The 27,009-nt window shown below is 39.5% G+C and overlaps 1 long non-coding RNA gene across 2 annotated transcripts in view; it reads left to right on the top strand.

Annotated features, from left to right (window-relative positions):
* LOC112441180 (uncharacterized) overlaps window positions 1-17,849 on the top strand; it is a 204,894-nt gene extending 187,045 nt beyond the window's left edge. For both annotated transcript variants that reach the window (XR_008620282.2, XR_010113501.1), the window contains exons 4-5: window positions 725-787; window positions 6,351-17,849. This is a non-coding gene — a long non-coding RNA (uncharacterized LOC112441180). The remainder of the gene's footprint in view (window positions 1-724; window positions 788-6,350) is intronic.
* Window positions 17,850-27,009: the final 9,160 nt, after the last annotated feature.

Here is a 27,009-nt window from a genome sequence, read left to right as displayed (position 1 = left end):
ACCAAGGCCAGTTTAGAACAGGAGAGATTTAGGGTAGTTTTAGCATGGGGCTTAATGGCTAGAAAGAGTAACTAAAGATATAAATTAGTTACTAGGAGGAATTGTGATCTTCTTTTTCCCAGAGAATTTAAAAAATCTGCTCAGCATCCATTTTGGATAACCTAGGTGCTCTTCCATCTAGAAACAGGCACCTGCACTCACGATTCTCGTGGGCCCAGATGTGGCAGAAGTTCTTTTCCCCTCTCCATCTCAGGACTTATTTATACAGTGTATGTATTTTATAATTTATGCTACAAGTGAATCACAATTTGTCATCGTTCAATGGCCAGCTCACTTGCTTCTTTTGGCTAATTGTAGAGGAACTGAACTCCCTGGAGAGAGGGAGAGAAACAGGCAAGAGGGCAGAGACCCAATGGTGCTGCCTCCAAGGAGCCAGTGACTCAGCCCTGAGTTCCCCCACCCCCAACCAACTTCATCAAACCACAGCCCCCCTAATGCACAGTTTAACATTTTCTTTAGTGGTGCAACCTTGTTCTGAGATTACAGGGAATGCTGAGTTTTATTAGGGTTCTTTCAACAAACTCATTTAATTGTTGCTGCCCCTTAGCTAGTGCTGAGTCACTCTCAAACTTCACAGCATTCCACGACAGCTCATCCTTCTTGACTTTCCTTTTTTTTTCTTTTTCCTTTTTTAAGTTCTCTTAATATTTTTTATTCCCAACAGACTTGTCTTTGGACAAAATTGAGAAGAACTCATAAACTTGGCTTCCTCACTTCTGCTTCTCAGGTGAGTTTAATTCCTATTTCTATTATGCAATGTCATTGAAGAATATTTTCCCAGGTTTCTGTTGAAGAACTGCCTTTTTTTATCTTTTCGATGCTGGCACTCTTTTAGAATTAACCATGGAAAAACTTGATGACACTTCCATCCTTCTTGTAAAATTCATCTTTGGAGTAATTTTACAGTGTGCGTTTTCCCCTTGGACATTTTAAAGAGCTGGATTTCCGCCTCTTTGCAGAGAATTTTAGCAGCTGTGTCTCATTTGCTTTGCAAGGGCATTTGAAGAAATTGCTATTTTGTAAGCTGCTTAACATATGAAATAATTGTTTTAAAGCACTTTACAGTTTGCTTAGTGCTTTCTGTTGTTTTACACCGTCATTTCTTATAGAAGCTCAAGATGTATTATTTACATTTTTCAGAGAAGGAAATAGAGGTACTGAAGACATAACAGCAGCTTGGCAGGGCAGTTAATCTCCTAAATTAATCAACAGATTAAAATTTCTCCCTTCAGATCCTTTAATGCCTATGACCAGAAAGCCTCATACCTTTTGACCTAAACAGGTAGACAGACATACCTGCTTTGCTTCACAGTAATTTGCAGTCTAGCTAGTTTTGGATCTACCCTAATAAACTGCCTCAGTGATTGGAAGTCAGAACACTGTTTGGACAGATTAAACATTGTTTGGTTGTTTTTATTAAAAGTGATGTACTGGGTGGCTAAAAGCACTTGTTTTGGAGTCAGACTGCTTGGGGTTAAATCCAAGTTCCAACCTGTATCAGCTGTGTGGGCTTTGGTGAATTACTTAACCTCTCTCAGCCTCATTTTTCTTACATGTGAAATGGGAACAATAATTGCAAATTCATGGAATTATTGTTGTGAGCCTTAATTGAATTAATCCCTATAAAGCTCTAAGCACAGCGCCCAGCACACAGTAAGCCTTCAGTAAATGTTAGCTGTCAGCGTATAGTGGTTCAAAAGGTGGTTACCTGGCCATTTTTCCTGAGGTTCATTTAGGTTGATTTGTTTCATGAAATTATACATCTGGCCCAGTCAAGACCAGATATCTTAGTGGTCTTAACAGATAATTGGTGGGTAGACAGAACTTGTACTAGTGCTTCCTCTGCTTTAGAGTGCTGTGATAATTATAACATCTCATTCCTCTCTCTAAAACACAAAGTGGCAATGTTGTTCCTCCTGAGTAATCTGCAGCATAGACAAAGGGCCCCATTCAGTACTGCCCATGGTATTCAACCTAGCACTTTTGGAAGGGTAGCACACAAAAAGGCAAAGACAACATGGGTTTTCTTAAAGTTCAAGGAGAAAGTAAGGTGCAGAAGAAGTAGTACTGATCTGTGTAGTTGTGAACTGGCTGTCGTTAGAACACATAGGACTCAGTCCCACATCTGCTTCTCACTTCCTGGGTAAGCTGGGCAACACATTCTGCTTCTCTGTACGTTTGTTTCTCTAATTATAAACGGGAATGATAATACCTGCAGGATGGCCAACTTGTCCCTTATTTGCCTTGGCCACTCCCATGGCAAGTGTTATGTCCCAAAAGCCTCTCAGTCCTGGGGAAAACTAGGATAGTTGGTCACCCTAAATACCTGCCTCTCTTTTCTTACTGTGTTCACCATACAGGCAGCAGAATAAAAGTGCTTTGACATTTCATGAACCGAAGAATATAATAATCAGCTCAATTCTGAACACCCAAGTTCCAAAAATAGTGCTTTGGGGTATTGGAAGAAAAACATAGCAATACGGTATATTATAGTACATTAGTTCTTAAGTAAGAATAATGCACCTTAATTCTTGGTGCATCATTCTTGGTGCTTAGAAATATGTAACTGGAATTATGGTTTATATCATCCTTACGTGTTTACATACATGTAATTGAAAGTACACAGGAGTATTTATAGAGAACATTTAAGAAAAGTACTTTCAGGTGGTCATGATGATAATTTGCATTGGAAAAACCTCATTTGGATCATCTTAACTTCTTGAAAAGTTCTGTTTTGTACCCAAGGCATATTTTGGATGTGATTGCCATTTACAACAAATTGATTGATTGGTTTTAGAAAACCTCAAAGGAAGACAAAAGAGTCTGAGGAAGGTGTCATAATTGATCATCTACTTGGTATCAAAAAATAAGTACTCATTAAAGAATAATAGTACATTGCCAGTAATTAATGTGAAGCAGCATTGGTGTTCCAGAGATATGCAAAAATATTAACCAATGTGCATACTCAGGAATTAGAGTAGTTTCCACAAAATGATTCATTTAGTTTGCTTTCACGTCATACAGAGATTGCACTTCAGTGGAACTTCAAAATGTATAAGCATGTGTTTGCTTGAAAAGTCAAAAGTTTGTTGATTGACTTTTATTTCTGTTTCACCCAGAGGCATCTGACTAGAATCAAGCCAATGCACACCCTATAAATGCCAAAGCGAGGCTTCTCATAGACATACACAACAAAGATACGAAACACATATGCAGTATGTATTAGTAAGAGCATCAAAATTAGCAAATTTCATTCAATTCAATTGCTTATGTAAATACAGAGAAGTAAGATGTATTTAAACAATTAGCCTCATTTTTGCTGATTTTGTGCTTGGCTTTTGAAATGGGACATGCAAACCTGTTAAGGGAGATTAAGGGAATTGAAGACCCTGAACTTGTCACACACTCTTTCTTCATCTACCCTAGAGGACCAACTGCAGGCCTGGATACATGGTACTCAGTAAATCCTTGTTAACTTACATTGAATGTTCTTTGTATTAATAATTCGAAATAACATAATGAAACCAAAGTGAGAAGGGCATGGCCTAGCATTCCACATTCAACTTTTCCCCAAGGAATGAACTACTTTACCTCTCAGGCAGAAGCAAAGAACTCATTCAAAAGCAGAGCTGAAGGCTGTTGGAGTTATTGTTGTTTATATTTCTCTGGACAGAGGAGTAATTATGTTGGCTTCAAAGGCCTTTTCTTCTACCTTCCATCCTGGCATGCTAGTGCTGGAAGAAGCCTCCATTCTGTTCCTACATTTTACAGATGGAAACCCAGAGAAGGAAACTATTTGCCCAAGGTCACAGATGCAGACCTTCTCAGATATTTGTTAACCCTAATTTAATTTCCCCACATTTCACTGAATAGAACGGTAGGTGATTTTCTTGGCCTTGGCCCTTTTTTAGTTTCGGAAATACCCTCCTTCCTAGATGCTTCTCACTATCCAGTGTTGTCCCTATCCCACCACTTCTTAGACAACTCTCCTTCCTTCCAATGCTTTCAAATGGCATTTTCTTTGCTCTCATCTAGCACACCTGTACATTCATTCCAAGGTTTCAAGACAAGGGAATCTTCTCATTGACCCAAAGTGCTTTATTTGATATAGTGATGCATCACTCCGGGCTTCTACCAGTTTCTCTGAGGCTTCAGTAATGTGAGTCAAGGTTTTGCTTTATGGTTAATTTAGCTGGTGATGAGAGCAAGCTGAAACTTGTGAGAAGAGACATAAACTGCAACAAACCGAGGTCAGAGCTGGAACAGAACCTCCAAGAAGACAGATTGCCTGTGGCTCTGAGAGCATCAGGCCCCTCGACAATAGTGATGCAGACAGAAAGTAGAAAAATGACAGTCTCTGTTGAGGGGCAGATGAGGGCACAAAGGTTTTTCAAGACTCAGTCCCACAGAGAGGAAATCTGCTTGAATTTATTCAGGCCCCTTCCTTTTAAATCCTGATTACCCTTGGCTCTGCTAGGTGCTGAAATTTATGCATCAGCGACAGGTGATTCTTATGTAAGAATGGAATCTCGGGCGTGATAAATTTGGTCTTGAGAAATCTCAGCTCAGTGGCTGCAGATGGCCGTGTCATGATGGCAGAGTTAGAGAGCGGTGACCTGCTGGGCTGTGGGCTGTCTGTGAAATGGCTACTCTGTTCAGAACTGTCTGAGTCAATTCTCTGAGCCTCAAGGTCATGACCAAGGGGCACAGCCCAACTGTAAAGTTGACATTCATTCTAGCAACGTTCTTCCTCCTCCCTTGCACATTGCATCTGGCTCATTCAAGGATCCCTCAAGAATTGGGTTGTAACCTGTGTTCTTTGTGAATACCTTTATCATTGGGGATCTCTGTCTATCATGACTAGTCCTGTTAAGGGTCAATTCTATGCTTGTAAAGAGTTGCTTACACTAGAGGATTTGCACCGACTGGGTTGGGTTGGCCAGGGAGACATTTCTGTGCACTCATCCCGGTCAGGTTCTATCTGTGATCTAGGTCCCTTTTTAGTGGCAACTTTTAGTTCGCAGTTTCTTAGCCTTGGTTTTGAAGAGTTTTGAAATCCCTGAAAAGTACACATGCACACAATTATGAACATATGTGCCTCTCTCTAAGGAGAGGGTCTACCACTTTTATAAAATTGTTATAGGAGTCTGAGACCCAATGAATAATAAGACTCACTACTGTAGATGGAGAAAATGTTCTGAAGCAACCCTTGTTTCCTTACAACTAGATTTCCCACTTTGAATTTTGGATTGAAACTGATCAGAGGTAAGCAACACAAGGCAAGCTTGGGTCCTGGCTTAGACCCTGCCTCTACCTTTCCTGAGTATGTGAGCTTAGACATGCCACTTCTCTATGTCTCACATCCTTATTTAGAAAATTGATTAAAATGGGGAAAATATTACCCACCTCATTATGCCATTGAGAATTAAATGAGAATATATGTAAATCGTGCAATGCGCCTGGCATTTGAGAAGTATTCAAAAACCAGTAGCTAATAGTGGTGGGAGCCCCATGGAACTCATGTCCCCAGAGCATGTGGACTGATGGCCAGTGCCGTGTGTCTTCTTCCCTTCTGCATTTTTAACTTTTTCCTGCCTTTGTCTATTCACTGAGTCATTATGAGATTCCTCATAAGTATCAACATATTTTAACCACAACTCTTTTAAAGTGTTTTTACAGATTTAGGGGGTATAAGTGCAAATTTCTTACATGCATCTATTGCATAGTGGTAAAGTCTGGGCTTTTGGTGAACCCAAATAGTGAACATTGTACTTAACAGGGAGTTTTTCAACCGTCACTCTCCTCCCACTCTCCCACCTTTTGGAGTCTCCAATGTCTATTTTTCCACTCTGTATGTCTGTGTGTGCCCATTGCTTAGCTCCCACTTATAAATGAGAATATGTGGTATTTGACTTTCTAGTTCGAGGTTATTTCCCTCAGGACAATGGCATTCGGTTCCATCCATGTTGCTGCAAAAGACATGATTTCATTTTTTTTTAAGACTGAGCCGAATCTATGATTTAATCACCACTTTGAGAATATGTCATCTCATATTCTGAGATGCCATATTCTCATCTTTAAGCCCACTTCCTATGGGCAAATAATAATTGGTGTTAGACTCCCAGCACCCTATTAACAAGTGTTACTTTTCTTTGAAATGAACATGTTTTAATAATTTTTAAAATTTATTAATGATATGTAATGTGTATTTTACCTACAGACATTTTTCCTACCTTACTTGTCTTTCTCTTCTCCATTCTTATTCTTATTCCTCATTCTTCTCTCCAAAGACCCTGCAAACATGACTTACCTTGGAAACTGTAAGAAAGGATGGCCTTATGTGAGGACACTCATCATCCTGGCGTTAATGTGCTTCTCTTCTATTTGGCATTTGAGTCCAACACTACCTGATCTCAGTCCTTCTTTTTAGAATCAATATTTCCATAGCAAGTGTAGCATCATCTTAAATGGGGAATCCCATTTTTTTTTTAAAGCTAGAGATGGCAGTTTGGTGAGATTGGCCAAAAATAATTTGAAGAAAGAATGAACTAAGGGTGAAAATGTTATGTTTATAAAAATATTATGAAAGCCAAATGTGATGCACTTGAAAAATGTGGCAGGATATTTCACTGTATATTCATGAAATCTGTATCCAAACTATATCAATAAATACTACCCAAGAGAATATAAAAATTTCTTCCATGTATGCATTTCTGTTCATCTAGCTCATTGCTTAACCACAGAAGGTTATAATAATAATAATAAAAACAAACAAAATAAATGTTTGTTAGATGGATATTTATATTACAATGTAAATAACTTATTATTTATATTTTATTTATGTTATGCCCATAAGGAAAATACAATAGTCCTCTGTGTAACGTGTTGATGAACATAATATTTTGGAAGCTCGGTTAACTGAAAAACCACTAAAAGAAAGTGCCTTCTATGTTTGTTTTCTATGACAAATAGAAATTTTACAGACTATGGATGTAAGACTTTTGAGTGAACCTTTGTGAGTGTGTGAATTGCCATTTAGTTTCTTAGCAGTTTTCTCATTACATTCGTTCAGATAGAACAATTCTTTAGGAGGCCACAGCAGTCTTGTGGATGTGCACCCTTCCCTGTTTATCTCAATCTTGGATTTCATAAAAGAAATAACAAGCAAAATTAGAATGGTATGGGCCTGCCTGACTCAGGGGCGTCCAACCAAGTAAGGGCAACAGCATGTGCTGCAAGAAGTTTCAAGAGCCTGTTGTCCCGGTGGGAGGACTCGCCTGAGAAGTTAGGGTGGAAGGATAGCAGCGTGGCTGGGATATAGCTCCCTACAGCAGCCAAATTCTTCATGAGGTGTCACTGAGCCTTGGGCATTGGGGCATTCAGAAGCAAGTGGGCATGTTCAAGGACCATAGAAACAGGAAGGTCACAAGAGCAAAAGAGAATGAAACAAAGAATTTATCTCCCAAAGGAACAGTGCCGTTTTTCTTTCCTGTATTGCTCTAAGAGTCCTGTATTCACCTTCGGTTACTCACTACTGTATTTCAGGTGTGTTCCTCGTATCCTTGCTTATACTGCTCATTAACCCTCCTTGTTTTACAAAAACATTTAAGCAAATGCAACCTTGGTTCTTACCTGGTATTTCTGTTAGGGAATGAGAAAAAGTAATCCATATTTATTAGACATCTATAGGTGCCAGGTGACTTTACGTACTCTCCAACTCAACATGTTTTAGATGGAAAAAACTGATTATGAGGAAGTTAAGCAACTTATCCAGAGCTTCCACCTAGGTGGTAGGACTGTTTGCAGCCCTTGGCTGTCTGCCTCTTTATTTCTACGTGGTAACTCCTTAGGACCAAAAGAAAATTTTGAGAACCTGGATAAAAGGACATGCTTGGTGATAAGAAATATTCTGTTTGAAGATTTATTTTCTTGCTTCCATGCACTCCTTTTGTATACAGGCCAATACAGGGGGACACTCATTTTTTCTCCACATATGTAAGCTTGAGTCTTCCCCCATCTTTCCTGCTAATGCAACTACAAAGGTTCTATGTTAGAGATCAGGGTCCATGACTTCACTTCTGTTATAGGGCAGGCCAGTATGGTTATGGGAGGTAAAAATCTGGAACAGAGACGATTTGTCAGAGCCAGATCAAAGGGTTGTGTATGGCCAAATACTGAAACTCCTTGGTTTTCCTTTTATTCATCTTGATGTTTAAAGTAGTTGCACTTGAGCTTGAGTTTATTCTAAAACAATGTTGTAACTCACTTCTGGGTTCCTTTTTCAAGTAGTTTATTTAGTGTTTAAATTCCTGTGCTTCTACCTTGAAAATTTCCCAGATGCCTTTCCTCCTCATCCTCTATCCCTGCTGCTCTTTCCCACTGAGGTTGAATCCCTGGTGAAAAATACTACACTGACTGCCAAGTGCAAGGCAACAGATATCTCTGTGAAAACTAAGTTAAACAAAATCTGACCACTTCTAACAACTTGCTGAAACATACTGAAACATCTCCTGTGTTAGTGCCAAGGTCAGGGAGCCCAGACTACACTTGAGCACAGGCATTTGAATCTGTCAAATGAGTCAATCAAATGGGAATGTTGGGTTTTTTTGGCTGATGCATGTCAATATTGCTAATGCATAAAATATACTGTTTGCTATATCACAATTTGCCATAACACGAAGCCATAAGTTTAAGGAGTGACTGATGTACTGAGCACATTTGTCTTTATAAGAAGTTCTGCTATAAAGACACATGCACACGTATGTTTATTGCGGCACTATTCACAATAGCAAAGACTTGGAACCAACCCAAATGTCCAAGAATGGTAGATTGGATTAAGAAAATATGGCACATATACACCATAGAATACTATGCAGCCATAAAAAATGATGAGTTCATGTCCTTTGTAGGGACATGGATGAAACTGGAAATCATCATTCTCAGTAAACTATCGTAAGAACAAAAAACCAAACACCGCATGTTCTCACTCATAGGTGGGAATTGAACAATGAGAACACGTGGACACAGGAAGGGGAACATCACACTCTGGGGGCTGTTGTGGGGTGGGGGGAGGGGGGAGGGATAGCATTAGGAGATATACCTAATGCGAAATGACGAGTTAATGGGTGCAGCACACCAGCATGGCACATGTATACATATGTAACTAACCTGCACATTATGCACATGTACCCTAAAACTTAAAGTATAATAATAATAAAATAAAAAAAAGAAGTTCCTTGTTGCAGAGGCAGATGAATTTTGTTGAAGAATTTTTAGTCTCCTCTTTCCTCCTTTCCTCATCTCTCCCCGCTCACCTGCCTCCTTTGTGCTTCCTCAACACTTCTACAAGAGAAGTACTTTTTCTTTTCTTTTTTTTTTTTATTTGAGACGGGATCTTGTTCTTCGCCAGGCTGGAGTGCAATGGCACTGTCTCAGCTCACTGCAACCTCTACCTTTCTGGTTCAAGCGATTCCCCTGCCTCAGCCTCCCAAGTAGCTGGGACTACAGGCGCAGGCCCCCACGCACAGCTAATTTTTTATATTTTAGTAGAGATGGGGTTTCACCATGTTGGCCAGGATGGTCTCGATCTGCTGACCTCATAATCCACCTGTTCAGCCTCCCAAAGGGCTGAGATTACAGGCGTGAGGCACCGTGCCTGGCTGAGATGTACTTTCTCATTGCCCATGGACGATGCTAGCACACATGCAATTATTTGTGTATCATCCACCTTCCTCGCTAGAGTGGAAATTCCATGCAGACCTGTTTTCTCACTCATATATAATTCATCTGCAAGTCACTGGTGCCAAGCACAATGGTTGGCACAAACTAGGCATTCAGGAGATACTTGTTGAATGAATGCAGGATACAATAAATGGAAGAAGCACGCTAGTTTATTTTGCTTCATGTTTGGCTTTGCTGAAACATTTGGATTTTTTTAGTATTATTCACTCATACTGCTTCTCTCTCTTCCTCAGTCAATATTTACTGAGTGTCTTTAGTGTGTCAGGCACTGGACTAAGTGCCAGGATGAGTGAGATGTGGTCCCTTCTCCCATGGAAGGTCCAGAGTGGGCTGCAAGTATCATGTTGGTTCTGAGTCAGTCAGCCATGCTTGGTGAATCACAAACCACTGTGGGTGGAGCCTTGAAGTGGCTCTTTGTGGGAGGATGCAGAGGAGGAAGATATTTTCCTCATTCATGAGGCTCTCACAGTCCATAGGATAGTGAACAAATAAGTACATGAAATGCATAATATATGCCTAGCAAAAAGAAACAGTGGAGTATAGTACAAATGACTGGGGATACTTTTAGAGATAAAACAATGAGATTTTCTACCTGATGTGAAATCTCCCTGACTTGTTCAGCTAATATGTAATTTATTTAACAACTATTTTTTTATGTACTTCTGTATGCCCGACAGTATGCCAGGGATGGGCACATGGCAGTGAACAAGAAATGTGTGAGACTGCGTCTAAGGAAGGTGCAGGCCAAGATGTCTGACTCAGAGGTGAAAATGAGAGTGAGTATGAGTGGGAGACATGAGAGTGAGAGAGTAATAGGGAAGGAGAGGGACAGTAAGAAAGTCGGAAACCACATCTAAAGGCTCTTAGTACTCTATTTTTTAGGCCCAAAGAATTCTGAAGATGGTGGCTGTCACTTAAGGAATTTTAACTCTCTCCCTTAGAAACTTTTTCAAGGAAAAGCTTGGTATTGTTGAGGTGACAGAACCTGAGTGTCTTAGCCTCTTTGTGCTGCTATGACAGAATACCACAGACTGGGTGGTTTGTAAAAAATTGAAATTTATTTTTCCTATTTCTGGAGGCTGGGAGGTCCAAGATCAAGGTGCTGGTGGGTTCTGTTGTCTGGTGAAGGCTACATCCTCCAGAGGGGTACAGCCTCCTCTGTGTCCCCACATGGCAGAATGATGCGTGAAGCCTCTTTTATAAGGGCCTTAACCCCATTCATGAGAGAGGACCCTTCATGGTCTAACCACCTCTTAAAGGCCCTACCTCTTAATACTACCATATTGGCAACACCTGAATTTTGGAGAGGACACATTCAAACCATAGCGATGAGTTTACTAGAATTATGACAAATGTTTAAATAGCATCAGCAATCTAGGTTATTGGTAGACTAGCTTATTTCCAGATGTCGTGTTTAACCGTGACCTAAGATTTCCAGTGAATTTTAGAGTTTAGCCCCACCATCTCTACTATCCATACTCTATTAACCTTTTTTTTTAAAGTCTGTTCCCACTTTTAAAATAGCTAGAGGCATCCAATCTTGTGTTCATTTAGTGCATATTTGGCACTTGCTGTGTGTTAGACAGGGTTCTAGACCCTAGTAATTCATTAGCCCAAAATCACTACCCTGTGTTAGCATCAATAATCTTGGCCTTCCCTTATAAGATACATTTCAATGTGTCTCTGAGTCTTTAGACTCCAGCTTTTGATAAAAGGACTTATAATAAGGTTTGTGATTTGCTTTTAATTTCTAAAAGAATACGGAGCACAGTTGAATAACATAGAAACTCTAGAATTAAAACAATTTGAGATTTTCAAGAGCATGGCCCTTTAAATAGTCCTAAATCACCACTTTATTTTGTCAGGCTCACCGGCAAAGGCAAGACAGGGCTCAAGGGGCAATTACCTTCTATGCCATGGCTAAATGAAGTGTGTTTTCTTTTCAATATTGACCGAAATCTCAATCCATCTTGGGCACAAGGCTAGGCACTGTCACATGCTATTTCTTTGCATTGTTCCAATAGCCTTGTGAAATATATCTCATCATTATTCCAATTTTATAGATAAGAAAATTGGGGCTCTAAGTGGCTAAGGAAGGCATCCAACACATACACCTAATAAATAAGGTAGAGAGGACTGAAATCCAGATTTATTGACTCCAAAGTCCTTTCTTAGGTAGAAATCTCTTTCAGAACATTCTTATTAAGACGTAGAGCCTTTTCTTGGTGACTCTAAGAAACGCTTCTGTATCTGAAGACAAAAGGAAAAGTTAATTTGGTTTTGGATTTTGCCTTCTAAAACCTTTGGGGTTTATTGGGTGTTACTATCACTTGCCATTTTTTGTCCTCTACACTTAAAATATGCTATACAGCTCCCTTCAACTCAGCCATCTGTGCTCTTGGCTTTTAATTTTCATAAAAATGGCTGGACACATTCTTCTTATTTCATAAATACCCAAGGCCAAAGAGAGATATTTTATTGGCATTTTTCAGTAATCTCTCCCTAACATTGTTTTTCATATCTGTTCCAAAGCCTTTATATTATTCTACCTTTCTTATGTGTGTGTGTTGTGTTGTGTGTGTGTGAGAGAGAATATATTTGTTATATTATTTGTTATAGTTATGTTAATATATTTATTATAATTATGATACAAATGTATTAGAAATTAAAATGGTATGTTTTAATCATTTAGAACCAATGCTCAGATAATGTCCTTACTAGTTGGTTTTAATAATTAAAGACTATAAGGAGCATGGGTGAATAGGAAGCAGCTTCTGAATTTGAAAGGTGTCCAAATGATAGCCCAAGGACCAAAGACAGCTCAAACCAGGTTTGAATAGTTCATTTTATATGGCTTATATACAGACCTACCTAAAGTCAGGGAATTGGATTAGTCATGGGTGTAGAATTTTACAACTTCAAGGTGCATTTAAGATCCATCCACTACATTGTAGAGAAGAAACTATATTCTGGAAAGGTTAGTGATTTGCCCAAAGTCAAACAGGAAGTCAGAACATGATCTAAACCAGCAATTCTCAAACTTTTATCTGTAAATAGACTGAGATTAACCCCTCATCAGAAATATGACCGACAAATATTTTCTCCCATTCAGTAGGTTACCTTTTCACTCTGTTGATTGTTTCCTTTGCTGTGCAGAAGTTTTTATTTGATATGATCCTACTTGTCTATTTCTGCTTTTATTGCTTGTGTCTTTGAAGTCATATCCAAAGTAGTATTGCCAAGAACCAATGTCAAGAAAGTTTTTCCTATTTTTTTTTCGAGTAGTTTTACAGGTTCAGATCTTACTTTTAAGTCTCTAACTTGTTTTGAGTTGATTTTTGTATATGATATGAGACAAGGATCTAATTTCATTCTTCTGCATATGGATATGCAGTTTTTCTAATATCGTTTATTGAAGAAACTATTCATGTCTCCATTTTTCTGTGTCTTCTTTCATTTGCTAAGCAGGTAAATCTTAAGTGTTTTCACCACAAAAAAGAGAAAGAAAGGAAGAAAGAGAGAGAAAGAGAAAGAACTATGTGAAGATGTGTTAATTAGCTTCATTGTGGTGATCATTTCACAACGTACACATAAATCAAAATATATACATTTCGCAATGTATACATATATCAAAACATTAAGTTGTACACCTTAAATATGTACAATTTCTATATGTCAATTTTACCTCAAAAAAGCTGAAAAAAAAAGAAAAATTGTTTACAAGACAGATCCCAGGATCTCAATTTCAAAGAATCTGATTCAGATCAGGGGTGGGTCCCACGAATCTTTAATAATTAATAAGCCTCCTGGGTGATTTGGCTGCAGGTGGTCCTGAGACCACACTTTAAGAAACACTAATCAAGAATCAAGGCCTTATGACTCTTAGTCCTGTTTCTTCCCAAAGGACTATGTTGCCTCCCTACATTCGAAAACATTCCAAACAATACATAAGAGTCTTTGTAATTCACATTAGTGCTCTTATTTACTGACTCAACAATTAATTCCTGATTGAGTCATTCATTGAGTAATTTTCTTTTACTCAGTCAGCCTCTGTGGTTTGCCAGGAGCTACAAATAAAAGATTAAAACACAGTCACACCCCCAAGGAACTCATATAATAGTAACAGAAGTAACTACCATTTCTTGAGCACTTTATTTATACATACGTCATACAGTTTATCTCATTCACCTATCTCATTCCCTGCCTTTCAGTAAGCCTGTATACTATTATATTATAACCACATAGTTTGGTAATATTTCATATATATATATATGTATAATCACATATATTCTCTTCAACTTGTTCTTCACATTTAATATGTCTTAAAAGTATTTCTTTGTCAGTTCTTGCTTTATATATGTCTAGTATTTCTTTATAAGGGCTACAGAGTATCCCTCAGCATTGATATTCATCAATACTGGGGATGTATCTGATGATTCCCATATTGATGAATAGTAAATAGTTTACATTTTCACCTTTTACAAATAGCATCCTGATGGATTCCGAAGTAGATATTATTATATCATTTTATAGATAAGGAAATAGAGAAAAGTTCATTACCTTGTCCCCCAATGGCAGACCTTGGATTCAAATGGAGTCCTGTCTATCTCAAAGACTACAAAGTTCCTTTCTTTTTACTATGATGCCTTTTAATAGTTCCAGTGAGGTGAGAGCTGGATGAGGTGGGTACAACAGAATCATCAAAAACCTGGCCGTTGATGGGACCTCAGAGTCACTTGAGGAAGCAACATTTGAGCAGCATCTAGGAGCCTTCTGGGAAAAGATGGAGAAAACTAAAGAAGTTAGGTTTATTGCAAACCAATCAATCATACTCACTGATCACCTACTAGAGGAAACCTGTGATAACACTTGTGGGGAGATTTATAGAAAGAAGACGTATTTGCACATCAGGATTTTACATCATGATGTGTGCCTGTGTGTGTCTGAAAAATACTAGCATAACAAGCTGGTGAGTACACTATGAAAAAAAACAACAACACCTACTTCATTTGGCAGAGCACCAGAAATGAGGGGGTAATGAGGTCCTGTCTTTGTGGCATGGTAAAAAAAAAAAAAAATTGCCCTCTTAATTCAGTTTCTTCCTCTGAAATGAAGAAAGTAAGATCTAGCCCCTGCATACTTGACAGGATGTTGCAAGGCTTGATTAATTTCTGTAAATGTTTTGAGCTCCTCTGAGGTGTGTGTTCTGTAAATAGGAGGTATTAATAGCAGCCGTCAGAACTGAAACAAAACTGAATTGAGCTGCAGTCATTTTCCGGGAAAGAAACACAAACACCCATAAAGCATGAAGCCCATACTGGATCTGTCACATTGGTCCTTCTTTAAAAGGCAGCCTGGGTCTCATATAGGACATGGTGACAGCTCAGGCCCTAATCTCAAGTGGGAAAATTCAGGAGACTAGCTGGATTTTCTAACATTTAATTTCCCAGCTGATTACTATGATTAAGAGTCCATCTGGCGCAGCCCATTTGTGAGGTATGTGTGTGCAGGGAAGTGGGAATCTAGTAAAGGCAGAGATCTAACAGAAAAAAAAAAAAAAAGAAAATGCACAGTAGAGACAGTGCCATATTAGAGCCCTCCGCTAGGATGTTTAAATAGGAATTTCGTCGTATTAGCTTTAGTGAGGCCAGTTGGCCATATGTTATAAGAAAGGCAGTTAGAGAGAGAGGGGTTTCTGTTTTCAGGGCTTTTATGTTAGCTTAGTGAGGATTTGGTGATGCCTTTGTCTGCCATGGGTCTAGAGGGGCTGTGAACTGCTAAGAAGAAAATCTAGCTCTGGATTTCAGCAGTAAAATGCCAACATCTCTACCTGCAAACTGGCATCGACTAAGCAGTTGCTGGGGAGACACGCAGTTACACTTCTGCACATGGATGGGGGGGTGATAATTTAGGATGGGGGTACCCTGGAGCTCACAATCCACTTGCTCATATCCCCCGAAAGGAAGCTCTGAGGAGAGGTTTGAGGCAGCCATGTGTTAGCTCTCATATTGTCATGGCCCCTTCAAGGTAACTGCATTTCCCAAATCTATCCAGGGGCAAGTCAATCTTATAAGCACTAATAGGACTTACAGATGTGCAGACATGAAGGTTCTGATGCTCAGCTCAACTCCTGGATGGAATTTCTCATAATTTTTTGTTACCCAGGGGATTCTATGTAAACCTGTTCCAGACAGAGTTTTTATTGTACTTTATTTCTAATCTCCAACCAGGCTTCCCCTTTGGAGGTCAAGCCTCTAAGTCTCCTTGAAAATTCCTACCTCAGAGGTAGGGGCTTCTGTCTCCTGTGGTCATTGCTTTTGCTGGGGACTCCAGGTCCACCAGGAAAACTCATCAGCAACTTGATCTTAATCCCTGGCTGCATGCACACAGGTCACTGAAAAACATCTGGCGGCCCTGACCCTTCCTGTTCATTTACCAAATGTACTGAAAGTGGGGAGGGACTGGAGAACACATTTTTCTTCCTCGCTGGTGACAGAGGGATGAACTAGTTGATGGTCCAACTTCATGAGGACCTGTGAGCCCTATCTATTTTGCTCATAAAAAGGACTGATGACCTCTCTTCAATGGCTGGAAAGTCTCCATCTCTGTGGGCCATTATGGTAGCTCCTGAGGGCTAAGGGGAAGAAAGCGTCCTCTGCCTCATCTTGGAAATGTGGAAATAGAGTGGGTTTCCCTGCAGGTTGGAATCAATACCCAACTCCCTTGTCTCTGGGGAAGGTGGATTTCATGGCCTACCATATGAGTTCAGCAGAGAAATCTAGATCAATAGGAGTGCGAGAGTCTGTAATGTGGTGCCTTTAGGCATCTGTATCTGAAAAGGGACTTTTATTTGAATTACCTGGACCTTAGACTGAGGCTTCACCTCCATGTAGGAACAGCAGTCCATTAGTGATCCTTTGAATTTATAGTGAGACCTCGTTCACAGTGATAAAGCTTCCTTAGGGCCTAAGGTCTTCTGGTGCCTCTGTCTGTGGCTGAGTGTCCTAAATAAAGGGCAAGTCTGCTACTTTTATGTCCTGTTCGACCATAGCTGTCTAACCTTGCAGCGAGAGGGAGCCTGGCAAAGTCAATAAGGTCAGATGGAAAGCATCCACAGCTCATTACAATGGCTCCTCCTCGCCCTTGCTTGCCCTCACTCATCACCAAGAGTTTGTTTCCCAGTCTTCCCAGAAGAAATAGTCATGCCAGTCTTGTCATGTTGCATTGGCCCGAGAGAGGTTTTTGTTGTAAAATATATTGTCTTACTTAGATTCTAAAGAGAATTAGACTTAGGATTAATGGATTTGAGGGTGCTGGCTGCACCAGACTTTCTCTTTTTCTTGATGTTTTGCTTTTAACAGAGGCTTAGCTATCAGCAGGTTTGCATCTTCCAGTGATGGGTAAAAGGGGATGGGAGTTATTTTGTGTTTTTTTCTACCTTGTTCTAGTAACTTAGATTGTGCCCTAAAGATTATGTGAATAAAATGTGTCAGACCTGGTTAATGCAAGATAAAAATCAACCTGAACTCCTTCTTTATTAGCAAGAATGTCCAGAAATGATATAATAATAAAAATATTCTTCTCAGGAATCCAAATACTGATCACAGAGAAGCTGCTGAATAGCTTTCTCCCATTGTCATGGGAAAGATAAAGACCTGCCAATACAGAAAAAGTTTGGGGTCAGCCAGGAATGGCAAATATTTGGTCTACATTTTATCATCAACCTTCTTCCCCCATGGCAGTGATGACTTACTAAGTGCTTATAAAACTCTTTCCTACCGAGATCAGACATGATTTCAGAATACTTCTCACTTTCCAAAAAGCCCCAATCAGTCCGTTAGAGTTGGAGTAAGTGGTTTAATTTTTAAAAATAAAAGTAAAAAATGGTGGCATCTCAACTTCTCATGGTATGATTAAAATGTCTGCAGAAGGAGTTTTGGACTGCATATGTGATTTTTCCCAGCCTTTTCTGTTTACAAATCATTTAGATGCGAGTCAAGATTTGACTTTCCACTTACCCCACCCATTCTTGTCTACCACCCCAAAAATACCACACCAAAAGAAATGGGAAATATGACCCTGCTTCTATGAGCCATCCATGAGGTGATGTCTGGTTCACATTAAATGTCAGAAATAAATTATTTATGTAAGATGAAAATACAGATGTAATTATATTATGGATTAATTTTACCCAAGAATAGCATCTTAACCATTTGAATGCCCCCCGAGAGACACTAGCAATTTTTAAGTATACATTAATAACCACCTGACTTGTGGATATATAGAAAACATAAATATTTTACATAGGATACTTTGTACTTGATACCCTCTCTTCAAATCTTGAATTTGTCCTCTCTTCAACCCTGTCCATGTATAAAAACAATACAAATTCGGAGAGCACTGACAATTAACTCAGGTAATGGAAAGCTGGGCTTTAGTTTTAGTCTAGATAGTATAAACCATTTTGCAGAATTGTGAGTGAGGCCTGTCATCTGTTGCTTATGATCAGAATGACAGAAACGTGCCAATGGATTGGCATGAGTAGAATACATGTCTGGAGACCATTCTCAACCTGAATTGATCTCTGATGCCAGTCCCCAAGATGAGCCATTGGTTGCTTATTCTTTGGGGTCACCCAAGATGGCAGCACTGAAGGCCACATGGCTGGGGTTTTCTATACCTTGGGATTACATGTGATACAAAACAGCTGACTGACAATGCAGAATGAGGGAAGGGACACCTCCAAATTCCTTCAGCCAGACCTAGAACCCTCTCGCCAGTTTAAAAAGGGGAGAAAAATCTGAATTCTAAAGCTGTCATTACAATAATATACGAGCTTGGGAAAGACACTTAACTTTTCCTCTATGTCAACTCTCTATGCAATGTGGAGTGGTAATACCAACTGGACTTGGGAGACAATTGCTGAATGATGTGTAAAGCATTTCACAATCTGGAGCATTAGCTCATAAACGATGGAGGTAGAACATTCTGTTCCTTAACCTGTATGTACAGTATAAAACTGAATTTTAGGGTGGAGTAAAGGAAGGTCACTTTACACAATGTGAAAAAGATATGTTCTTTCACTTCAAGGCTAGAAGTGAGAGATTTGGATGACAAGTACTTGAGTCTGTTTACAAATCTACACATATATGCAAACACGTCCCAATACCCCTGTTGGAAATAGAAGTTGTGTTACTTTATTCTTTGAGATGTGTCTGGGTAGCATTTTAATTTTCCAGCCACTGTTAATTTGGTTATTTTTCCTTCTGCATCTCAAACAACAACAACAACAACAACAAAAAACAAGCTTCTTAAGGATTTTCCAGTATGTTTTTTAAAACTATATTTTTTCTATCTGAAAGTTATCCAAATGCACTTATGTGTCTGGTGCAGTCTCCCTTCCAGGCTGGCCTAGCCATGTTGCTTGTTTCTTTCCTAATAGCTTTCATTTTTCCACGAAGAACTGGTAAGGTTGGAGGGAGGGGAGGTGGTGGTATAATGAAAGGTGTCTCATGTGTTTTCTGTTCTTTAGAGAATTTGAGAAAGCAGTGAGCCAACTTATAATAGAAAGCATTTTCTTTGGCAATCTACATGGGAAAGAATCCTCTATTTTAGGACCGTTTGTTGCATTGATCCTGTAAATTAGTTCTTCCTCTCTTTGATCATATAGAATCACGCAGTATCCTAACAAATATGTCTTCACATTAGGGTGAGACAATTCTCTCAATCCCAGCAGGCAGGAAAAATAGGCCAACAGGTGCCTAGGCAGGATTTCCTGGGATTCAGGCTACTGCAGTTTCATGGACAAATGAAAAAATGCAGGTGTCACTGCCCTGCCCCCAGGCCAACCAGGTCACAGGGTAATTGCCCAGTGGCCTGCTGAGATATGCCCACCCTGAGCTTCTCCCTCCAGGTTCATTTTTCATTTTGATTGAGTCATGATGGCTTAGTGCCATAAAACATCTGAGGATATGCTTTGTAGGGAAAAGGTCACAAAAAACTCCAATGATCTCCCCTTCCCTAAAATCGAGGGCTCCTATGTGTAAAGGGTAGGCAAGCAGGCCTAGTTACAGGACAGTGCCTTTCTCTGCAAATGGCAGGAGCCAAATCTCCATCTTGCTAGCTTAAGAGTTGCTTGGCGGCCTTATTTCAACTGAGGCAGCACAGCTTGCTTTAGCCTTGAAGTGCGAAAACCAAATAGAGGTTGGCAGAGGGAAGAGATGGAAGATGCATAGCCTTCTTGGAGCATGAAGAGACACACCCAGCCCTTTGCAGAATGCAAAGACTTTTCCCATCCCTTCACCAGGATCTTGTCCCACGGCCACCCGTCCAAGGATTGCAACTAAATCAGCAGGCTCGATTGGGTGCTCGTCACTGGAGCTTTTCTGTTGTGGCTGGTGGGCAAATGTTTTGAACTTCCCTAATTTGAGAAGGGACTGAGCAGATGGCTCACCTTCCAACTGCCTTGGTGTGCATCTCACTAATCCCACTATCATAGCGAGGCAGGGAAATACACACTCACACACACGCACACACATGTACACACACATGTGAGCATGCACACACAAACACACATATGCACACATACAAACACCTGCAAAAACACAAACACACATAAGCATACACACTTGCACACACACAAACATACATCCTCAAATATGCATGCACGCACATAGAGGAGACACACACAAAGGAACAAACACATTAACACACATGTGCACACATGTAAACACACACACATGCACACATGCAAAGTCACACATGTAAACCTACACACAGATTTGATTTGGGGACATATAGTTTGCTCCAGTGCTCTGAGCAATTATTTAGAACCTTTGTTGTCTGCCCTCTCTCTGTCCTGGGGAAGATTTTAGAAATTCTAATACGAGAGGCTGAGAAAGGAAAATATTGGCTTCTACAGTACAAACATCCCTGTCCTGAAAGAAAATGTTAATTTTCTTCTAAATCAAATGTTGACATATATCAGCTGCTACTGAAGATGTATCACTGTGGGACAAGCTCTCAGCTCCAGTGGGTGGACATCAGGCTGAAATCCCTCCTCCAAAATGCTAGCTGGTTTCTAACCTAAACGGGTTTGGTTTAGGTGTTTTTTGAATTGACCCACTTTGTTTTCAAAAAGCTGGTCTCTCTGGGACACCCTGAGTAGGGGAGCAGGATTCAACTTTGTCGAATGCACTGTTTTCTGCAGAAGCCTAGGCCCCTACGCCGTCATCTGCAGTGATGCAGGCTCTGCTTGCATCTGCCAGGGGCACAGGATTTTAACCAAAGATGTGGGAGGGGGAAAAAGTATAGGGGTATGGAGAAATGAAGGAATCTACAGACTAAAGGAAATTTCCAGTGCTAGATGTTTTACCTATCCTTTCCCCATTGCTCCCAAAATATGCACTGTAAATATTCTTTGTTCAACACCTATGTTTTTAAAATCCAAATTAAGATTTCTCTACTTTTCCCCCCAACTAATCACACACACACACACATGCACACAAACACACACACCCTTTTAACTTGTTAAGTTTGAAAGATGATGATATCTACAACCCGTGTGCTTTGCCAGAATGCACGGTTAGGGCCAAGATTAATGCAGAAGGTTGGTGCAACGTTGCCGCAGAGCAGCGTGATCAGAATACAAGATGGAGCGTAGGGGGAAAGGCCAAGAAATATGTCTGCGCTTGGAGTTTACACAAGTCTCCTTAGCAACTTGTCTGCATTTATTTTTCCCTTAATGTGTGTGGGTTTATTCCAAACCCTGAGTGAAATGGGAGTTGAGTTTCTGACAGTCCCCTATTTCCCTTCTTCGGGGGCAAAATTGTTTCATTTGGTGAGTGAGGCTTTCTCTTTTTTACCAGCTCCTTCTCCTCCCTTCCACCCCCCACCCCTCCCATTGAGGGAGCTCTGATCCTTTGCATTGTGACTTTGTGGTCTGTTGGTAGCTTTCCAGAAATCCACCTCTCCGTGGGGGAATGAGAGAGCCTGTTTCTGATGGCTACAGCTGTGCAGATTTCTGCCACAGCCTTGCTGCTTCAAGTGCACGATCCTGTGTGTGGCACAAGTGTAAATATGCCTGTTATACGCCTGGGTTATAAAATCTGGGAGGAACAACGGCGCTCCTTTCCTCTCTGCTATTTTTCTTTTTCTGTCTTACTCTCCTCCCTTTCTATCTCTCACCACCCCTCCCCCAACACAAAGACCCTGTAATTCTAATTAGAAGATGAATATAAAGCTATTAGGAAAAAACCCTGACTTTTAGGGATTTGATATGTTGGATTTTATGTGGCTGGGCTTGCTGCAGGGGAGACGACCATAAATTCTGCAGTGGTTTTACCTAAAATTGTTTTTACCTTGAAATAGCTCTAGGGGAGTATACATGCTGCCTCACTGGAGCCGATGCTGAATATAAATCTTCATATTTCTCTTTCTGCCCCCTCCCATTTTAGAGTCTGGGGAAAAAGGAAAAAAGAAACCTAGCCAAAAAAATGTTAAGGTTTGACTTTGGCTCTTTTACAAACAGATGTTGCTTGTCATTCTCTTGTTGTTAAGCAGGCATCAGATTGGATCAAGCAGCAGTTGTGTGTGTGTGTGTGTGTGTGTGTGTGTGTGTGTGTGTGTGAGAGAGAGAGAGAGAGAGAGAGGAAGAGTTAGGAGGTTGATGGAGGGCTAGAAAGCAAAATAACCAGATCAATATTTGGGACAAGTTGAGAGCGAGAAGTAAGGAAAATAGTCTAATACTTTTTTTCTTTCCCAACTTCAATTTGGTGAAGAGTATATAAAATCGTCTTCTAGTTGGTTGGTTGTTGTTCCAAACAAAGAGAGACATGTGGAAATCAATAGACATGGAGAGCCCTAGGTGGAGAAACGCTGACCTGCTGGGTGAAATGCAGAGAGACAGGGGTGTGTGACTTTTCCTCTGAGTGGATCTGCACCCTGGAGTAAGAAAAAGGTCTTTCTGTTTCAGCTGAACATCTTTTCTTGGGTTTGAAGGTTGCTTTTTTTTTTTTTATAAGTATCATTTTGGACGTTCCAGGCTCCTCTATAACTTTCCCAGAACAAGACTCCATTGTCATGCGGTCAAAACCCTCAAGAAATACTCACTCTTTACATATTATGTATCTCTTTTCTTGCAGGATTCAATCTTCAAATCTTCCCAAGCCATCCTATCCACCCACTTTCTCATCTAATTGTGAGATACTTTCTCAAGAGCAAAACATAGCTTTGAACAGAAAGTGTTAAAGTTGGCTGGTGTCTATGGAAGCATTTATATAGCATATAGTTCACTTCTATTAAAGAGATGACAATCATCTGATTTTTAAAAGTACGTGTCTGATGTTTCTATGTCAGAATCAAAGTCTTGTTATTTTTTCAAATTTCAATTCTCCTCCCCTGCTTTATTAGCAAAATAGCTAGAAAGGAAGTTGTAGGCTGGCATCATTGTTTGCATTTTAAAAAGGAAGAAAAATTGTCATCCTGAGCAAACTTATTCCTTTCAAAAGTGAAAGTAGTATCCCTTAGCCAGCGCACACGATACAACTTGTTACTGGCAAAGTCTCTCTTTTGTTTCATCTAGTGTGTCAAAAGTGAATTTGCCATCAATTTCTCACTCTCAAATAGTTAATTTCTGTTATATGCCTGTTTTAAGTGAATATTAAGTGGGTTTAAGATTTTTTTAATTACAGAAAAGTAAGCTCACTATTCAAATAGTCTAAGAGTGTCTTTTGTTTTCATCCGATCTATCTTCTATTATACCATTTTCCATCTTTTCTCTTTGCTTGATCTGCACACACTTGCATTTATCATTTTTGTAAAATATTGTTTAGTGTGGGCAGGGTGTGGTGGGATGAAGATTATAAATATCCATCAATCTTCAGTGTTCCATTTGCTTGAAAGAAACATGAAAACCATGGCATTGCTTTGCCATTCTCCTCGCTCCCTACTCCCTTCTGGCCAGTTTTTCCTTGTAAAAAAGAATGAGTTCTACCTAAGCTAACTGGTTTTGATGCCAAAAGCCTCTGCGTCATATCCTTGAGCGCTGCTCCCACTCTGTGGTCTGATATCCTTGTGGCAATGTCCCAGGTGGATAAAACGTGGCACGACAATTGGCACCAATGAATTACTCTTGGAGTAGCAATTGCTGGATGTGCCTCTTTTGTTGAGGTGATTGGATCTTTTGGCAAAAACCAATGACTGCAAAGGATGAGAGAAACGATCAGAAAAACTGAAAAGCTGTAGGAGACCAAACACTAGTGTCTCCCCTGCTTCAGGGGACACCCACTGTCAGAGTGAACGACAAAGGTTAGATTTGAACAAGCTTGCTTGCTTGCTTGCTTGCTTTTTTCTCTTTCTTTCTTTCTTTCTTTCTGTTTCTCTTTCTTTCTTTTCTTTCCTTTCTTCCTACTTTCTCTTTCTTTCTCCTTCTTTCTTTCTCTTTCCTTCCTTCCTTCCTTTCCTTATTCTTTCCTTTTTTTCTTCTCTTTATTTCTTCTTTATTCTCTATCTTGCTCTTTCTTTCCTTTCTCTGTCTCTGGCTCTTTTTCTTTTTCTCTCTTTTTTCTTTTCTCTCTCTGTGCCGCTCTCTTTTCTCTTTTTTTCTCCTTCCTTCCATCCTTCCTTCCTTCCTTCCTTCCTCCTGTCCTTCCCAGATAAAAAAAATTGTCTGGTCAAACTGTCCCATCTGTTTGGGACAAAGGAGATCCACTGAGATTTTGTACAAGACGTACGTCTTTAAAAAGGAAGGGGGGTAGAGGGCAGGAAATCTTTCCGTTGGTGTCGTTCTGCTGATGTCACCATGGATTCAGTGTTCAAGTCCACAGCCAGGCAAAACTCAAATAAATTTTCCTTTTTGCAAGCAGCTGCACTGTGAGTTCGCCTTCCATTAGTAAAGGGACAATGAAGGAAAGGCAAACCCCACGTCCAAAACATGGCCAATGAAAGGACACTGGAATGGAAGCCAGGAATCCTGCTGTGGTGGAGAGGCATAGACTCATGAATCCACCACAATCGGATACTTGCTTCTTTTTAACAGCCCTATCAGCCGAGAGAAATAATGACTCCTGAATCATTTGACAGTAAAAAAGTTAAAATGATGTCTCAATGGCGCTGCATCATGCCAGGTAATCACTGCCCAATTCATTGATTATTCCTTAAACTATTCTTAACCATAGATAGCCTATCTGTTCATCATGCTTAGCAAGTGAGTGGTTTGGTATAAAACATTTGTACAAAAGTATGGGAGTATTCCGAGACTTCACATTCCTATTTGATCATTTTTCTGGTAAAATTGTTCTCAAGGTCCAAGCGTAGCCAGGGGAATTCCAGGAAAAATGTGAAGTTACTTATTTGCAGAACCTATTTATTATGCGTAGTTCTGGAAATGAAGTAAACATAATGGTTCCCGATGTTTTTCTAGAAATACTTTTATTTCAGTTTTTGTTTTTCTTTTTACTCTTGTTCTAGTGTTACTTTCAACTTTACAAAAGAGTTGGGTGGCAAAAAAAAAAAAAAAAAAAAAAAACAAAAACCAAAAAACAAGTAAAAATTCTTAACCCATTTTAAAATATTGTAAATGTCTTATTTTCCAGATGCGCGTGGATGATTTGAAGATATTAGCCTAACAAGATGGAAGCAGGTTTAAAATTTTACATAAGAAGTTACCTTTTTCAGGTAATGGTGTTTTTCTGTAATTTTCCCAAACCTTTCGTTTCCTCAAGTATTGCAAATTTTTAGGGCATGCTTGAATGATTTAATTATGAAGAATAACTACATTTTAAACTTAATTTTTTAAAAAAGAAACCAGTTTTATAATTTTCATAGCCAAGGAGTAGAGCAGGCATGACATTCAACTCTATGGAGTTTGGAAAATTTTTAGAAATTTATTACTGAACAGCACTTGGTTTTTTGGATTTGAAAATTAAGCCATAGAGCTACAACTAAATTCTGTTTTGCCAGACTTCACAGCACCAGCAGGCTCTGAGCAATCATAAGCATTTGAAACTAGCAGGCACTGCCCCTTAACTCTGTCGCTATCTTGGGCATTTGAATGAAAAAATATAAGTATTACAGGATTGGCTCTAAAAAGCCTACCATGTGTTCTGAATTCCTGGAAGATAGAGCTTATATAAATTACATAATAACAATATTGATTTTTTTTTTACTTTAGTCATAGATTGGCAATACTATATGGCACTTTATGAAACTATTCCCATGCATATATTCAGTGAGTAGGATTTGATCTTAGCTTTCATGATACAGGCAGTTTCCTTTTAGTGTCATTGAAGGGCTTTATGCCACCTAAAAATGTTTAATAACATAAATTATATATTTGCTTTATAAGTTACATTACTCGGCCTTTGTCACTGCTTATCAGCATTAACCCATATTTTCCAACTTGTTAATATTACTAAGAGAGCCCACGGATTCTTGCTTAATGAAGCAAGCCAAAATTTCTTCTGAAAAAAACCCCTCATTTTCCTCCTCAACACAAAGAAGATTCTTAAAGGACTTATTCAATTAATACTTTAAGAAAAATATCTACTCCCAAACAAACCATCCCTTTACTAGGTCAGTATTTGATTTTCTTCTCGTTTTTTTCCTGCAGCCTGGGTATCTTCTGGTTGCTCTTTTATTTTCTAAAATGGAAACTTTGGATTGTTTGGAGGTTAACACTACAAACCATTTGAAATGAAAAACTTCTGTCTGTTCTATATTTGCCAAGGAAAGGGAGAGCTGCCCCCAGCTGAAACGCAGCATTGAGCTCCTTTCTGTGGAGGTCAAGAGCGCCATGCAAATTTATGAAAGTGGTGCTATTTGAATGTCTCAGTGTACCACTTTGATAGATCTTAGTCTATCGCTAACAAATATTGTATCGTTCTAGTAAGGGTGATGATAACAATTCGTTCTCATTACTCTGGGACGTTGGGCTTATTCTGCTCCATTATAATAGGAGCACCTACATCCCCCACATTCCAGCAATATTTAACAGGGTTCAAAGTGGCCATCCTCAAATACCTCTAGCCCCATGCCTTTGTCAGAGAGACGGAAGGAAAAGAAGCAGCTCAGAGCTTATTTAAAAGTCTTTTATTTTAGAAAGGAAATGAACATTTTAAAATAAAATAAATAAAGACCATCTGGGGGTGACTGATTTGGATACTACTTACTTCCACTTGCTATTGTTATTTCTTTGGATCTGAAAATTAA

This window comes from Pan paniscus, chromosome 9 (assembly GCF_029289425.2).
Source record: "Pan paniscus chromosome 9, NHGRI_mPanPan1-v2.0_pri, whole genome shotgun sequence".
In the NCBI taxonomy this organism is placed as follows: Eukaryota; Metazoa; Chordata; class Mammalia; order Primates; family Hominidae; genus Pan; species Pan paniscus.
The sequence above is the reverse complement of the archived record's forward strand: the minus strand, read 5'-3'. Positions and strand labels throughout refer to the sequence as shown.